Source organism: Lissotriton vulgaris, chromosome 11, assembly GCF_964263255.1.
Source record: "Lissotriton vulgaris chromosome 11, aLisVul1.2, whole genome shotgun sequence".
NCBI classification, from domain to species: Eukaryota; Metazoa; Chordata; class Amphibia; order Caudata; family Salamandridae; genus Lissotriton; species Lissotriton vulgaris.
Window position 1 is genome coordinate 349,387,632 of NC_141699.1, and position 17,731 is coordinate 349,405,362.

The 17,731-nt window shown below is 42.2% G+C and overlaps 1 protein-coding gene across 1 annotated transcript in view; it reads left to right on the plus strand.

Annotated features, from left to right (window-relative positions):
• Window positions 1-17,731, plus strand: part of LOC147679750 (uncharacterized) — a 427,474-nt gene that overhangs the window by 387,904 nt on the left and 21,839 nt on the right. The window lies entirely within an intron of this gene.

Genomic DNA, 17,731 nt, shown 5'->3' on the forward strand with positions numbered 1-17,731 from the left:
TTGGGTATGCTCAAGGGTTACCTTTCTGCTCTATCCACTTTCTTGCAGCTGCCAAACCAACCCTCTTTGTTTAAATCCCCTGTTGTCCATAGATTCTTAAGAGGGCTTTTACATGTTTCCACCTACGCCCTTTGTCATGCCTCAATGGGACCTTAATTTGGTCCTCACATTTCTCATTTGTGCTCTTTTCGTGCCCTTGCATAATTGTCCCCTCCCGCTGCTTACCATCAAGACAGCCTTACTAGTGGCAATAACATCTGCTCGGAGGGTGAGTGAGTTGCAGACATTGTCATCTAAGTCTCCCTACTTAATGCTTTTTGCAGATAAAGTGGTGCTTCACACCTAAGCTTCATTCTTGCTGAAGGTGGTGACCCCATTCCATCTGAATCAATCCCGCTGTCCACCTTTTTTGCTCCACCACATCTCTCTAAGGAAGAGGAGCAGCTCCACTGTCTGAACCCAAAAAGAGCACTGTTGTTCTACCTTGATCGTACAAGAGTTCCTGGTGGACGACCAACTCTTTGTGGGGAACGTGTGAGCTAAGAAAGGTTGGGCATCGCAGAAACTGACTATTTCTCACTGGGGCGTTCTCTGCATTAAGATCTGCTATGCCCTTGCTAAGAAGCAGCCCCCTAAGGGAATAAGAGGCCATTCCACCAGGGGCAAGGCTGTGACCACGGCGTTGGCTCAGGGTGTCCCAGTCCTAGACATCTATCAGGCAGCAATGTGGCATCTTTGCACATGTTTGCCAAGCGAGCATTACTGTCTGGACAGTCAGGTCTGCAGGGACGGGCATTTCGCCCGTTCAGTCCTGCAGGACTTTCTAGTATAGTCAAATTGTCCGCAGCCCTCCGCCAAAAGCTATGGCCTAGCTATCTATTCAAAGGTAAGGATTCTGCAGATAGAAGTCTCTATCAGATGAACAAGTTACTTACCTTCAGTAACGCATTATCAGATAGAGACAATATCTAGCTGCAGATTCCTTACAGACCCACCCATGCCTCTCTACTTTACGGACTTATTGGTTAGGGCTACGGTTGTTAATTTTTTCCGGGCCCTAGTTATGACAAAATGAAGTCAGTCAATTCATGGCACTGCACTTCTGGTGTGAAAAAGTGAAAAGTAGTGACATCCACGCGCCTGTATGACGTCTATACAAGTGACAGACGTCCTTACACACGCTGACGACGCCAAGGATGTAACGCGGAGCCGAATGGAGGCCTCCAATGGCATGCGCAAGGGGTACTGCTCACGTAAAAGTTTCCAGATCAAGAAGGGAGAAGTCAAAGGTAGGCAATCTGCAGCTAGATATTGTAGATAATGCGTTACCAAAGTTAAGTAACTTGTTCTTCTAGTCTAGATCATTCATCCTCGTTGCCAGCTGTAGTAGTGGCTTGTTAATTCTATTTTGTCTTGTCTGCTGTAGGTCACAGAGCGAATTTATACATTCTTGTCATGTCGAGCACCTCTAAACACCATTACAATTCTTCTAAGTCACTATATTAGTCGGTTTTCCCAGCCACAGCTATCAACATCGTTGCTGGTTCCAAGAGCTGTATCCGGTCCTTACGTAATTGAGTCTTGAGAGCTAAGAATTTCTTCCTTTCTATGTTTGTCTCACAGGAAAAATCCACTGAAAAAGAGATTTGATGGTTGTCAAGTGATATGGTCCATGTGTCTTAGCTGCATTGATAATGTGGCGTGCTTGTTAGTGATGTAGAAAACACACTAAAGTTGGTCCTGGTTAGACTTTGTACCATGGGAGTGTATCTTAGCTTTGCTTGTACGTTGGAAATCTAGTGGAGGATTAAAAGACTCTTTCAATAAATCAGGTAAGAGGGTTTCAGTTTCATAGTTTTTTGTCAGTTTCCTCTGTATGTTCTGGTACTCCAGAGATTTTGATGCTATCCCCCACAGCTTTGGTCTTCCAAGTCACTGACCTCTAATATAGGTTGCACATCTCCACTCCCGTTCCGGTAATTCATCAAACCTTCGCTCTATGTCTTCCATTCTTGTTTCTGCTATTTCTAAAATGTTCATTGTGGAATAAGGCAGAGATCTGGGATCCGCCATCGCTTTGAACTGTGATGCTTGCTTATCATTGTTGGGAACTGCTTCTGAGCAAAGTAGCTGGCCCACTGGTTTCGTCTTGGACATCAGTATCAAAAGAGACAAATGTTCAGGCCGCAGATACAGTTGGCAAGAGGATCGGCTCCTATGATGTGTGCTGTTTTGCGAACTTCCACACACTGTGTTGATAGAGGTACCTTGCAAGCTTTATCAAACCTCTGTGGAATTCAGTTAAGGCTAACAACCTGCTGTCCGCTAAATCAGAAAGCTTCACTCTTCAGGCTTTGAAAAATGTAAACAATATTTCCACACCTGCAGGTCTGGTTTCTTGCATTATCAGATGCTCGGCCTAATTGTAATGCACTCAACCAATGAACTGGATATAACATTTTATTTTCCATTATAGTACTTGTAGTTTATTTTTACTGGAACAAATAAAACAACCACAAAACGGGGTTAACTTCTCGATAATGTCATGAAGCAAGCTTAAGATTTCCATTACATGGGATGTGACATTGCTTGAAACAAATATTTCACCCTTGAACTCGACTCGCCAGTTGTCTAGTGTCAGATGTTAGTTTTAGGCAATTTTTCTTTTATACTAAGTGCATTCCTGGACTTGTTAATATAATATTTATTTGCAGAGACAAAAATAAATGTCCCTAAATGAAATAGAAATGTAAACTAGAGCTCTGCCATGGCACCTCTTTTTTTGCTTTTAATAGACTGATTGAAACTTTACTCAGGCACACTCTAAATCAATTCAAGTAGGCATAGAAAAACGTTGCAGCTAAGATTCTTCATTTTGGCTCTGACCATTTGTCTTTTGTTGATATGTTACTTAGTTCGGCTGGGTCTGCTTTGCTACAAGGCTGACATGTTTTGTGAATGTTTCTCCAGTGGCTGATTGTGCCAGTTTGTTTCCAAGTACCAATAAGAACTATGCAGATTCAGAGACAGAACGCATATGACCAGTGTGTTTCAAGTGGTTGGCATTCCTTCACCAGACAAGATCTGTATGCCTGGACATGTTTGCGATCTGAAAAAAAAAACTAGATGTCATAGCGAGTAGGCAAGTTGATTTTTCATGGCCTACTCTTCCTCCTTTTGAAGAACCACAGGGTGTGTGAAAAGCACAGTCCATTGTAAGGCAGCCCATCAATTATCTTTTATTTTGCCTCTGCAGTGTTGCATATAATAAAGTACTGAGCCGAAGATTAGCTCTCTGTGTTAACGATGGCAGCTCCTGTGTCATGGCAGCTGCTTTGTCCATTCAATAGCCCTATTTCTATTTCCATGCAGTGTTATTTGAAACTGGCACTCTGGGAAAATAAATACAACCACATGAAATTGATCCTCTATTATAAAAAAGGGGAAAGAGGGTGGAACTCACCTGTGGGGCACTTTGGGGATCTGCATCCAATAACCACCATCCAACATAAAGTTTTACGCCCACACCACCACATTCCTCCATTTATCACCCCAGAATCTCTATAGCAGTGGCCGTGTTTGTTCAGAGCAGTCTTTGGGTAGCTTTCTGGTATCACTTAGATGTTCCCCTATGGTGCTCTGCAACATAATACGGTTGCGTACACACTCACCCCAGACACTGCAATTGTCTTTATCTTATGCAGCATCAGGTCTACAGGTCCAACAAGAGCTCCTGTATGCGGCTCCAACATCATTGGACCTCCTGAGGGCACAGCCATATGTCAGCTTTGCATTTGCTCCTGCAGTCAGTGCCAGACCATATTGTCTTCACATTTTTGCAAACAGGGTGGGTCCCATAAATGTCTGTTATTCCCCTGGAAATGGTCCTGGGCCGCTGGTGCTGTGGAGCTGTAAAGAGATACTGCTATGCTCCTATGTCCCAAGAACTGCCTCTGACGACACCATTCTTGTCAATGGAACTCTTCACATCATTGGTATAGACACTATTTTAGATCTACTCATCAGTCATGGTCAATGTATCGCTACAGATCTTTATTTAAGGTACATTTTATTGAGAGTTTCAAAAGGAGGAACAAAAAAAAGAACTATACAAAATTATAAAGATCGCAGCAAACAGAAATCAGATAGAGTACCATTCAAAGGACATGCTTACGAGAAGGATGTATAAGATTAGGGAAAATGGTGGCAGACACTCATGAAATGGTATACTTAAGACTCAGGACATTGGAACATCCATAACATCATATGCCATTGTGATACTAAGTTTCTATGTCAATCTTTCGGTGTGACAAAGTGATGGAAGAAATGTGGAACAGAAATACCTCCTGTAATATATAGCGTACATAACATATCATGTATAGTGTACCATGTTCATGTAGAAGCATCTTAATTTATATTGATACATCAATTTCATTGATACATTGAACACATATATTGTACCTATGGTCAAATTGAGGCATCTGAATACATACTGATACATCAGTTCAATTGATACATCTAGTACCGGGTTTAAAGCATGTCATAGTCAACTCTATAACAATGTTGGTAGAACTTGAAAAAAGGAGAAGAAAACACAAGTTTAGGTTGAAGTAAAAGAAATATGGGAAGAGCATTTGTCAGCATCGATTGGATTATATGAGTATGACCCAACTTTTGGATATGTCCTTCAGTGGCCTATATATCCCTATATATCTTGTGGTTATTACTAGTTCCAGCCCGCCCCTAGAAGTACACTATGGGTGTACGGTCAATCAGGGTAAATCATAGTTGAAGGCAATTTCATCAAGTGAATCCCACATTTTTCTAGTTGGGGAATGCCATGTCGATAGTTGGAGAGATATATTATCAGCAACAAGACAGGAGAGCCATTCTTGCCGCATCCTAAAGGTGACCGATTTGGCATTTTTCCAATTATTAAGAATTAGTTTACATGCAAGTGTAAGCATTAGATCCAAAAGAAAGCGGTCACCCTTGCTATGTATTTAAGGGACAAGGTGACCCGATGATGAAGCATGACACCACTAGGGTGTGTGAGGGTAATTACAACGAAAAGGAATGCTTTCCTTCCCTACTACCTAGTGAAGAATATCTAGGTTGCTTCTTGAATTATCTTCCCAGGGTTACTACATGTTATCTCAACATATAGTGGGGTACAGATTGTGATTCATTGTTTACTAAGGGAGGACGTACTCCCGCTAGAGTGTTCCTCTCAGCCCTTTTGACACAGGAGGAGTATCCCTCCTCTGATTGCCTTAGTATTTTTATGTAATTGAGGGTCCAGGTGACCTAAGAGGATATAAGAGAGTTCTCTGGAGGGCTCAATATTGAAAGTGTTTTTATACAGCTAAAAATGTTGTCCCAGTAGTTTTGTTTAACGGGACAATGGAAGAGCATAAGGGCTAGATCTCCTTCATGAACCTGGCAGTTCCAGCAAGTCGGGCTCTGTGAGAGATTGAGTTTGAAGTTTCTAAATGGCGTCCAGTATGTTCTATTAATGATCATATATTTGTCTGTGCTAGTGATAGTGAGGTCTTGTTTGAGAAGGGTGTTTTGTATATACTTTTCCAATAAAATTATATATTTATGGAGTTTTGGAGTTTGGTTCTGATTCCCACTTCATCTTGTTGCGGGAATGGGATTTACGTGGGCTGGGGAGTAGTAATTTATATATCTTGGAAGTATTGAGTATTTCGTTAATTGAGCCATTAATTTCAAGAACTTATAGAAGTCCAAGGATTCTAGACTAAAACGTGTTTGCAGATTAAAGAAAGGTTGTGGGTTTTTGCACTCGAAGAGGTCTTTGACTAAATGTATACCATGAATCGACTATTTTTGCTGGTAAATCATTTGTCCCTTTATTTTCAAGTGGGTTATTCCATGGAGAAGTCAGGTTGGATTTATAAATTTTTATTTGCGATAGGTAGTCTAGTCGCAGGAGAGCTCATTTTGAGTTTTGGATGATATATTTAGTGTGTGGGAGAGAGTAATGTTCGTTGTTAAGATTACGGGGAGTGGAATACTGCTTAAGAGTGATTTCTCTATATTATCCCAGGTTGGCATATACTCCATATCATCGGCGAACCAAAAGAATCCTTGTTTACAAAGATATGCCGTTTGATCATTCCGGAAGTTGGGAAGTGCTTAACCTCTTCAATGCTAATGACAAGGGTAACTCGTCATGATGCACTGGTTGACCTGTGCTGATGACAAGGATAACTCGTCATGTATAATGGGGTTTTCAATAAATCAGCGCAAGAGGGGGAAAACCCCTTAGCAGCCAAGTGGTTAACCTCCAATTTCTATGGCTAATTGAAGTGATATTCTTGATTTCTTCCCTTACCAAAGGAAAGAATTACAAATATTGTCAATTTTATTCAGAAAGTCATTAGAAAGGGTTAATGGGAGCATGCTAATTAAATAGTTGATCAATGGTGTAATCATAATTTTTACGGTCTCGACTCTTCCCCACTAAGATAGGAATTTTGGAGACCAACTATCTAGTAGAGTGTTGAGTTTTTTATTAGAAAACTTTAATTAGTCTGCAGGGTGGTTATCTTATCTTTCGTGAACTATATTCCTAAGTATTTAATACAACCTGGTTGCCATAACAGACCGGTATTTTCAATGATTTCTTTGTTGCCAATGTTGTTAAGAAGCTTAACCTCCGTTTTGTCTTTGTTAAGCGTGTATCCAGAAATTTCGGAGAATCTTCGTATCATGGACATTAATGCTGGGATAGCTGCGTCAGCATTGTCAGAGATATTTAGAACATCATCTGCGTAGGCAGTGATTTTGACTGAATTGAAGGCCTGTTATGGCTTTTTGTCTCTTAAGTGACATAAGAAGGGCTCTATTGCTAGTAGAAATAGGGATGGGGAGAGGGGGCAGCCTTTTCTAGTGCCCTGTTTTCGATCTAGAGGGGATGAGATGATGCCTCCTGCCCTTACTTTAGTGGTCGATATATGGTATCATGTTCATACGAATCAGTTCCTCGCCTAAGTTAAATTTCTCTAAAGCTGCTTTTAAGTAAGACCAGTCCACTTTATCAAACGCTTTTTCAGCGTCTAAAGTGATAGCAACTGTTGGGGATTATGATAGTGTGGCTTTCTCTACTGCATGGCATAGAATTCGGGTGTTGCGACTGGATAATCTGTTCTTTAAAATGCCAATTTGTGAGGGATGTATGAGTTTGGAAATATGTTTTTGCAAGTGGTTAGCTAAGATCATGGCATACATTTTGTAGTCCAAATTGATCAATAAGATAGGTCTGTAATTTATAGGGTGGCATGGGTCCTTACCTTCTTTTGGTATCACTGTTACGATTGCCTCAGCTGGAGTGCCCGTTATTTGACCTGTCCCGGAGAAATGATTAAAGAGGTTCAGTAGAGGAGAGGTTCATGGATTGGCGAAAGTCTTGAAAAAATGTGGCATTATATCCATCTGGACCTGGTGCTTTCCCTGTTTTTAGTTTTTTAATTGTGTCTTTAAATTTCTTCAGAGGTTATTGGGCCATTAATTGAGAGTTTATCTTGTTCTGTGAGAGCAGACAAGACACATTCATCTAGGTAGTTTTGGCATTTTGAGATATCCAGTGCTGTGTTTTTATCGTACAACTTTTGATAAAATTCTTTAAATATTTCTTCTATTTTATTTAGTTTGGTGAACATGGCCTTGCAAGTCTTTTAATGCGTTAATTGCATTTTTCTGCAATTTGAATTTCAGGTATGATGCTAAAGTTTTCCCAGGTTGATTAGATTCACATAGTTTGATACTTTTGTTTGTTAATCCAGACTCGAGCTCTGGTACTTACAATTTTATTATATTCAGATTTCTTATTTACTATTTTGTTTAAAAGTTGTTCATCTCTAGACGAGATGTGTTGTTTCTCTAAGTCTGAGATCACTTTTTCTAATTTCTGTAGAGTATATTTGCTTCTTTATTCATGGCCGATTTTATTTTTTTAATTCCCCCCCTCACTGTGGTTTTTAAGGCCTCCCATCATACGAGGCCAGAATTATCACCTATTTTATTCTCTTCAAGATAATTTCTAATGGGCTCATCAATGAACTGTATATTCTTTTACGATGAGATGGTTTTGTCATCTCCATAGAAGTTGTTTTGTGCATGATGCCGGGTCAGTAATAGATAAGGTGATCCAAGAGTGGTCTGATATTGCCCTTGGTTCAGTAGTAGTTTGGTCGATCTGATTAATGGCCTTTCCCAAAATAAGAAGATAGTCAATGCGTGAATATGAATTATGAGGGTGAGAATAAAAAGTGTAGTCCCTTTCTCTGGGGTTTTGTGTTCTTCATGTATTAATCAAGTTAAACTCCTTACATAGGTTCCTGAGAGCTTTGTGTTATTTATTCGGTCTGAAAGGGCAGTGTGAGTTCCTGTCTAGTGCGGGATCTAGAGGTAGATTAAAATCCCCTGCAGATATGATTGTGGTTGAGTCAGGGACTAACTTGAGTTGTTTGGAAAGTTCTTCCCAAAAGTCAGGGTTTTCCTTGGTGGATGCATATATGTTTGCAATGTAGAATTCTGTACCATGTTTGGTTAATTTTGAAATAATCCATCTCCCCTCTGTGTCAGAGGTGCTTGTGATTAAGTCAATGTTGGCTTTCTTTAAGGTGATTGTTAAGACTCAATATTTCTTACCCATGGCCAAAGAACAAATGACTTCAGAGTATTGATTACATTTAAGTGAACTAAGATGTGTGCAATCAATCTTAGTTTCTTGCATAAGAATAATATTGCCTTTCTGTTTGACGTAGTCGATAATTTTCCTTCTTTTGATTGGGTAGTTGTTACCTTTTACAATCAAAGATATTATCTTAATATTATGATGTGTTGAGATCATTGTTATATGTGCTCGGATGGTCTATGCAGAAGAGGGCAACATAAGGTTTTATGCAATAAATGAGCAGGTATCTAGTCATTATTGTAGTGAGCAAAGGTTGTATTTGTAGGCTCCTCTGCGTTAGAGTGTATTTCTTGGTGTGTAACAAACGGTTCCTTCAGGGCCATTCAATGTCAACAGATAGACATATAGCTTTTGTGAAGTGCACCTTCCTATTGAAGTTGTGAGTTGTTTGACATATCCTTAGGAGGCAGGTTTGGGTAATTTTTCTCCTAGCAATGCTGACATAGTGGATGTTGAAATTACAAAATGTTATTAAAACAACAATAATGAAGATCAACATAAATAAATAAAACAGTGGGTAAAACCAAACCCTCAGTCAAGTAACCCCCCCTCCACCCCGCCCCCCCCCCCCAAGTAGTAAACAAGCATGGCGATAAGAGGAAAAAGAAGCAATCCTACAGCAAAACAAAGATATTAATCTAAATATCTGCAATCTGCAGGTGAAGTAAAGTCATATAGTTAACACTTTGAAACCTTACAGCTTATCTAGCTAGAAAGAGATCATAATACTAGTTCTATTGCAACTGTTAATATGAAGCAATACTTAGGTGTTCTATATCCATAACATCTGCAATCAGATATTAATCAAATTTCTGCAGTCAGCAGGTGAAGTTACAGCATTTAGTTAACATTTTGAAACCTTGCGGCTTGTATAGGTAGAAAGAGATGTAGTACTAGCTCTTTTACAATTGTTAATATGAAGGAGGTTAAGTTTACACATAGCAATACATAGGTGTTCTATCTCCAAAACAGAGGAGACTCTGCGATTTGTAATTCTTTTGAAATAATTATGAACAACTATGTATACCGTAGGATTCTGCAAAGTTGCTCATTCTTAATGTAGTGACCAGTGTGAGCCTGGCTGTGTAGTGTGAGACTTCTTTTAATGTGGGTAGAACTTGTTCTTGACATGTTGATCATTTGCTTAAAACCTAAGAGTTAAGGATGTGCTGGTATCTTAAGTATTGGATCTAACAGCCTAGGTAACAGATTCTAGTAGAGCAAGTGAGTATATGAGATCTCGTGCTCAATGGAACCTGTGAGCATATAAGATCTATAAGGCCCTTGTAGAAAACTATCTTTTTGTAGCACATATTGCTAATAGAACGTGTGAGCATATGAAAAAACTTATGCTTACTAGCACATGTGAGCATTTGAGAGCCACTAGCTCTACGTAACAAACAGATAACTTACATACGTGTAGTCTCTGTATATATCAGTTAAACCTTAAGACAATGCACTGCCCAGAGTTGACAGATTCTTACGCAATTAGAGAAGTCAAGTTTGTACATCTTACTAAGTGTATTGTGGTTTTGATATGTCCATTAGTGTGTCTTCTTTCTCGTCAATGCATTTCTTTGAAGCAATATGGTCCGTGAAGTTGTAGGGAGTCCCTTGGACCACAGCACAAAACTTGGCTGAACCGGCAGAGAATTGGTAATTCATGGCCTTATGTTTCGGGCATAGGGCTAGGAAGCCTTCCCTTGTTTCAACTGTAGCCTTAGAGTAGTCCTGAGATATGAAGATGTTGTTGCCCTTTCATTATATGTGGTTGTGCTTTCTCATGATGGCTAAGATCAGCTCAACATGTTGGTATCTAAGTGGTTTGCAAACGATCGGTATCAGATATTTCTGGTTTGGGAGTTTCCTCGTAGTTATTCTCTGCGCCCTGTCAAATTCCAAAGGCTTATTAAAAACCAGATTTGTGTGTTGTGTGAACCATTTTTCTGGAAAGGCGATGCATGATCCAGATGAATCTGCTTCACCTTTCGGGATTCCAAAAATACGGAAGATTCCCTGCCTGTTCCTGTCCTCCAATTCTGAGAGGAGCTTATTCATTGAATCCGTGGTGATACTGAGTGTTTGGAAGTATATACTCAATTTAGAGTCAGTCTTCCAACTGGCTGATCCTATTTTCTGCTTCTGCAATTCTGGAATTGGTCACTCTGATGTCTTGGCAGATCGCGGAGATCTCACTTTGCATAATATCAGTATTCTCTTTTATTGATTTCGCAAGATCATGTACATCTGCAAGTTTTTTTAAGATGGTTTCCATGGGAGGAGGAGCCAAGACGGCGGCCAAAATGGCCGCATAGAAGCCCGGCTCCGCAGCTCGCCCTCACCTCCGGAACTATCCTGGCGATGATCCTGCACCCCAGCCACGGCCCAGTGCAGCGGAATCGTGGCGGAGCTTGACCGCGTTATTCCGATCTTTTTGAGGCATCTGACGGCCGAATAAGATCGCCTGAAAGTTTCTGGCCTTTCCTCCAGCGCGAGCCGGGACCTCACGTAGCGAAGCAGCCGCCCCGCACAGCGTCAACACCGGCCTCCATTGGCCATTGATACCCGGCGACCCGAGTGGTGAAACCGAAACCGCTCTCCTATAATCCTGTGGTTGTCGGCACAACGCAGCACTGACTAACGCGGTGAGAACATTCTGCTGGCCCCGGCAACCTCGATCGGATCGGACAGCAGATTGGCTTGCCTGACTCTGCTTGCACCGTGGTGAGAAGCGTGTAGCGCTGCGCATCTGAAGGAGCTTGCATGTGCCTCATTTTATTTCTCCACACACCACGATTTGCTGATGTTGCCGTAACACCGGTAAGAACGACTTTCTTTGGTGTGTGTGGCTTGAAGTCCTTGGGCGTTGGAGGTGCAAACATGGCGCCCACGCTAATGGATGTTTGGCTGGCCCTCCGAGACTGGCGCATTGAGTTGCAAGATCTGTGGGCGGCTGCACATGTTTCGCACCTTGCCATCTCTCCTGCTGTGAAAGACTTGGATACGGTACCGTGCACTGTGGACTGCGAGCCCGAATGCTCCCCGGTTATCATAGCCGAGGTCTCCCAGGCGTGCAGGAAGCGTGTTGGAGGGTCCGGGGAGCACAACGACAAGATCAGTGGCTTTGTTTATCCCTTTTCCTTCCTATTGCCAGCCTACCTGCCTGAATGCCAACACCCTGCCTTTGTGTGGAATGTGATTCTAACTCGTGGGGACCCTCCTGGACTATTCCTTTGGTTCTTGGCTCGATCTGAGATTGCCCCTCCGGGTACTACGTGTTTGCTGCTACCACCTGTGTGCAACTGGGACTCATTTTCGACCCTTTTCCGTACTGGCCAGGGCTGACTTTTGCTCACTCATGTCGCTTATTCGTGAATTGGATGCTGGAGCGGATTATGGATTGCACTGGTGACCGCTGGTGGCTGGGGTGATTGTATATTGGTGCCCGCGTACTATTTAAGTGGGCCCTTGCTTCTGGGGTTGGGGGTGCACAAGGGGCTGGTGCTATGGCCCTCCTCCGTTTCTCCCTCTTTTGGGGTTTCTTGGGGCGACAGGCATGCCTAATGGGGGGGGGGTGGGCCGTGGCCTTCCGCTGGTATGCAGGGTGGGGGATGGGATGTGTTGTTTGTACCTCTGTGTCTCCATGGCCTTCTATCTTCTTCTCCTTTTCTATTTTTCTTTCTTTTACGTATCTTTCTCTTCTCTGGGTTTGGGGATTCTGCGCGATTTGGGGATTGTCTGCATATTGTGCCCTTTATCGACCTGGTTACAGACTCTCGCTTCTTATGGACGGGGCACTGTGTTTTGCTAATTGCTTGCTGCTCGCCATCCTTCCCGAATTGTGCGCCTTAGGATAATTTTCGATCGCGGCGCGATTTGGTGCTGGGAATGTTTTGCATTGCACACTGTTCTCTCCTGATTTCATGTGACCGGAACCGATATGTTGCCTTCTGTTATCCTGATGTCATTTATCCTTTAGATTTAATTGAAAATTAGACCTCATTGCTCCTGTACTGGATCCTGACGGACTTGCCTTATTGATATGCAATACGTTTTTGAGCCCTCGGGCTATGTGCTTGAATGCAAGTGTAACTTTTATCAATAAAGGTCTTCCAAAAATTAAAAAAAAAAAAAAAGATGGTTTCCATGGTGGAATTGATGTCTTGTTTATTTTCAGTTGGAGAGTCTGGCCTTGGCGGGTCGGCTTTCACTCTCTTTAGGCTTGTTTTACTTTCTTTCTTTGCCATTTTTTCACAAAGATGGTATTTTCTGTAGGACTTGTTGGAAGGCAGCTTTGTAGGACCTTCTTCTTCTACTACTCTTCTTCTTCTAGTAAGGATGAAGACTGATTTGATGAATCCATTCCTCAATCTTTATATTATTATAAACAGTGGTGGTAAATGAAAGATCTTCGGTTTGAGGTAGCAGTAGCGTTGTGGAACATTTTTAGTTGCAAATGGAGCAAGCTTTTAAGTATTGGGAATTATTGGCTGAGATATCTGTAGTATCGTGAACCATTCATTCTTTAGTTCTCTCTAGCTCTCTTTGGTTGGCCTTTTATCCGTGCTGTACAGTTATGATCCTCCTTTTATTTATCATTGCTATTTGGGAGTAATAGATGATGTATAATTCGTATTCTCCACATTGGAGTAAGCAGCAGAGCAGATCACTTTGGGTCAGTGGCTTTGACCTCTGTGGCTTCAGAAAGTGTTCTCTCCACCATGGAGCTCAATAGTTTCCTATTACGTATGCTATTTTACTCCTTTAGTTTCTGTCATCTCTATTTACTCTGTTTATTTTATTGCTTCTCTCACCTTATCTGCTGTTTATTCTTATTCTACTGCTTCTCTCACCTTCGCTCGCATTACCCTGCTGTTTCTCTCACATTAATTGGGAGGGAGACACCATTTTGTGTCGCCCTGAGCTTGCATGGGCTGCTTCAGATGCCCGTTTGATAGATCCAGGATAGTGGAGCCAGGTGGAAAACTATGCGTGTGCTACAATACTTTGCTGAAGTACTTTATACTTAGTGAATGATCGTTCTTACATGACTTTGACTGTAGCAGGTGTCAGTTGAAATGTTTTCCCTTGACATTTCCATTAACGATCTGGAATTCGTGAGCGGCCATTTTACGATGCGCATTTGCAAGCGGCCCTCATGTTTGCTAAATAGTTCCATAGTAATTTGACTGCTGCTCTATACAGAGACTAATCTTTCATTCTATACGTGTCATGTGTTGTCTAAATTTAGTGACAAAGAGTTTGCAGTGATCCCCGTGATAGAATAAAGCACGGAACTCCGTGAGCGGCTGCACTTTAGAGACAGCTAACGTCCGCCATGTTGGGGTCAGGCAGATACACGTCGGCGGTATTTAATAGAGTCACTTTATTCTACGCTTATTGGCAACTGACTGGCAGCCTTACTCATAGAGTGTTGTCGACATATTAGTCAGCAGCTGCAGCGTCAGACCTGGATTACCGGGACCTCTGCGACTGATCGTGGTTACCTCTCGGCGAGACAATGAGGTAGAAGAGACCCGGACGCTTCCATAAGGTCAGTATCCATCTCAGAGCGAGTGTTGCTGAATTTTAATGAATTGAGATGATGCCTTGCATCAAACGGAATTCTTTCAGCGTTGTTGCTGCCTTATTGCACTGGGCCAGGGACAGACTGATTTGCATATAGCCAGGTTCTGAGCTGGGATGGGGCAGTGAGATAAATAACGGTGATGGATCAAGCCCTGATCTTTGGACTGGGTAAGAGTGGTCTGTTTAACTCAGACACTCTGTTCATCACCACCCCCTTTTTGTAAATCGTTTTTGGCCACTATAGGTGTGGCAGCGTATACTCAGACATGAGTCCCTTTCTCACTGCTCCATCAGGATTCAAGCAAGCCGGGCCGAAGAAGGCTGAAATGCCAGAAACCGGTCCCCGGTAGCTTGTCTCCTTTCTGGTGAAGAATTGGCTTGGTAGTTTAGTCTGCCCTGTTCCCATGATGCACTGGGCCAGGGACAGACTGATTTGCATATAGCCAGGTTCTGAGCTGGGATGGGGCAGTGAGATAAATAACGGTGATGGATCAAGCCCTGATCTTTGGACTGGGTAAGAGTGGTCTGTTTAACTCAGACACTCTGTTCATCACCACCCCCTTTTTGTAAATCGTTTTTGGCCACTATAGGTGTGGCAGGGTATACTCAGACATGAGTCCCTTTCTCACTGCTCCATCAGGATTCAAGCAAGCCGGGCCGAAGAAGGCTGAAATGCCAGAAACCGGTCCCCGGTAGCTTGTCTCCTTTCTGGTGAAGAATTGGCTTGGTAGTTTAGTCTGCCCTGTTCCCATGATGCACTGGGCCAGGGACAGACTGATTTGCATATAGCCAGGTTCTGAGCTGGGATGGGGCAGTGAGATAAATAACGGTGATGGATCAAGCCCTGATCTTTGGACTGGGTAAGAGTGGTCTGTTTAACTCAGACACTCTGTTCATCACCACCCCCTTTTTGTAAATCGCCTTATTGTTGAGCACGTGGTGTGAATTTACTGATGGGAACTTGTTTTCCTGAGAGGAGATGCAGGCTCAAGCCGCCCTCTACCTTGGGCTTCAAAACATGCCCCCATATTGCTACAGATCTTTTAAACAGAAGGTCATCTGTGCGATGGCATTTTCTCTTATGTGTTTTCTTCACGTCATCACTACTTTCTGACTCTTATAGATTCTCTGCCAGCCAGGGTTTCCCCTGTTGATAGTATATTCACCTTCAATAAGGTTTTGGTATGAGGGGCCAACAATATACCAATTCTGATGGTCCAACCTTAGTCTTCAGTCATCTTTCCAATTCTGCATCCTCAGTCCTATGCTCATCTTTTGCTGCGTTGGTACTAGGGCATCTTGAACATGCAATGGAGTTATTGCTAACTATAGTTTCAGCCAAGTCATGTCTGCAAAGTTGTACAAGCCTCCCAAGCAGGACCCTCACTTCCTGTGTGCAGATAATCTTCCTGACGCTGTCAAATCAGCAGCATAATGCCAGGTTCCACAATATCGCCTGAGGATGAAATTAGATGGATTTGGTTGGCAGGATGTTCTGTGGTACAGTGGTAACTACTATGAAAACAGTCTCTGCCACTGCTCTTCTTCTATGGCACGATAGATCTCTGTGGGAGACTCTTCAAAGATTTTGAATTAAGTACTTTCACAAGGACAGACCAGACTTCTCAGAAGTACTCCAAGAGGGTATGATGGTATTTTACCAAATGACTAGTGCTACTGCTGATGTAGCCGAACCATCACTAATGTCCTGGTCGGTCTCTGCCAAAATTCTTGCTTCTGTCTCACATATGTAAAATTGAAGGTTCTTTTCTCTGGAATGACTTTCATTGGAGCTCATGTCTGCGGAGAAATGCAGCACATGAAAGCTGAGTTGGAAACAGTAATAACAATTGGCTTGGAGAAGCACAAGGCTGACATTATAAAAATTCCTTCAAGTCCTACTGCAGACTGTTCCATCATCAGAGGGTTCAAACCCTTGACCGAACAAGTAACAAGACCATACATATTTACTTTCAATCTAGTAAAGTCACAAAGAGATTGGACATGTTTTAGGCTCTACTCCATCAATCACACTATGTGTGTGAACAACGGGCCAAGAAAGATGCCAGAGATGAAGCCGCATTGCAGTCACCTTAGTGTGGGCCTGTAGTAGCCAGAGAGAAAGTCTGAGATTTGGGTGCATGCTCTGCTTAGGAGCTGAGAAGAACAAGGGCTGGACCCAGAGCTGAGGTCAAACCCTCATTGGCATGCATATTTGTGTGTGCATGGACGTGTGCAAATCTTTGTCTGTGTGTTTGGCATTGTATAGCTGCTTGATAAACAGTGTTAGTCCATGGAATCTGTGGCTGATGTCAATGACCACCCAGATTTTATGTTGCTTCCCATCATGTCCGGTTCATCTTTGACGACCTGTATCCATTCCTGGCAAAATAATTGTTATCCTTGGCATATTTTGGGCGTTCTTGATCTAGTTGTGCCTACTAGCAGAAATCACTAACATACTGTGTGTATGACTGACCTAGTCAGTGAGTCAGTAACAAGTTTATTGGGACGATTGTCCTAAAAACATTTATACAATAAAAATGACTTAAAACCCACCCATGAACCCCCCATCCTACGGCAACCCATCCTTGAGACTCTATTTGACTATGCGTATAAAACAAGCAATTTTACTGCCACGTCTAAATAACTCATTTCGTCCAGCCGATCTATTGAATCCACCCTTTGCGCCTGACCTAATTTTTGCCACCCCTGACATTATGGTGGAAGTGCCTGGCGTAATAATAGCCTTTAATTACATTATATAAGCATCCTGTCTGTTATGATATCCGGCCTTTGCCATTACAGTGCACATCCATGGCATGTGATTGTAAAACCTGGACATTCGAAGGATATTTATTCCATCTGAAGGATTTGTATATGTGAGTACTTTCAGAAAAGAAATTTGGAAAACGGATTTTTTTCCCCCAAAATGGAAGAAGTTTAGATAGAAAAAAATATATTTTCGAAACTGATGTACAAAGAAAGAGAAAATGGTTGAATTTCCAAAACATCTAAAGCTGATGGTTAAATTATATCATTCACGCTGAGCTAGTGAGACTGTAAAACATGCCAGCTGTTTAACCTCCGACTCTAGCAACCAGATTTGATATAGAAAACTTTTCAAGGATCTGCTGCAGGATGTTAGCCTACATATCTCCACCATTTCACCTAATCCCTAAAGTGATCAGCAAGAACGAGTGAGAACCATTCCCACTTCCTGATAGCTCTATCATGGACATGACAATTTTGGTACAGTGTTCGTATAGTCGCCAGATTTTCCTTGATCTTAGATCATGAATCAACATCTGTTAATTTGAGCCAGGTTCCTGAGCACTTGGGCCTTCGAGAGATACCTCTGGAATGCGGAGGGGTGCTCACACTGTTTCCTGTTACTACAGTTCTTTAGTACTGGTG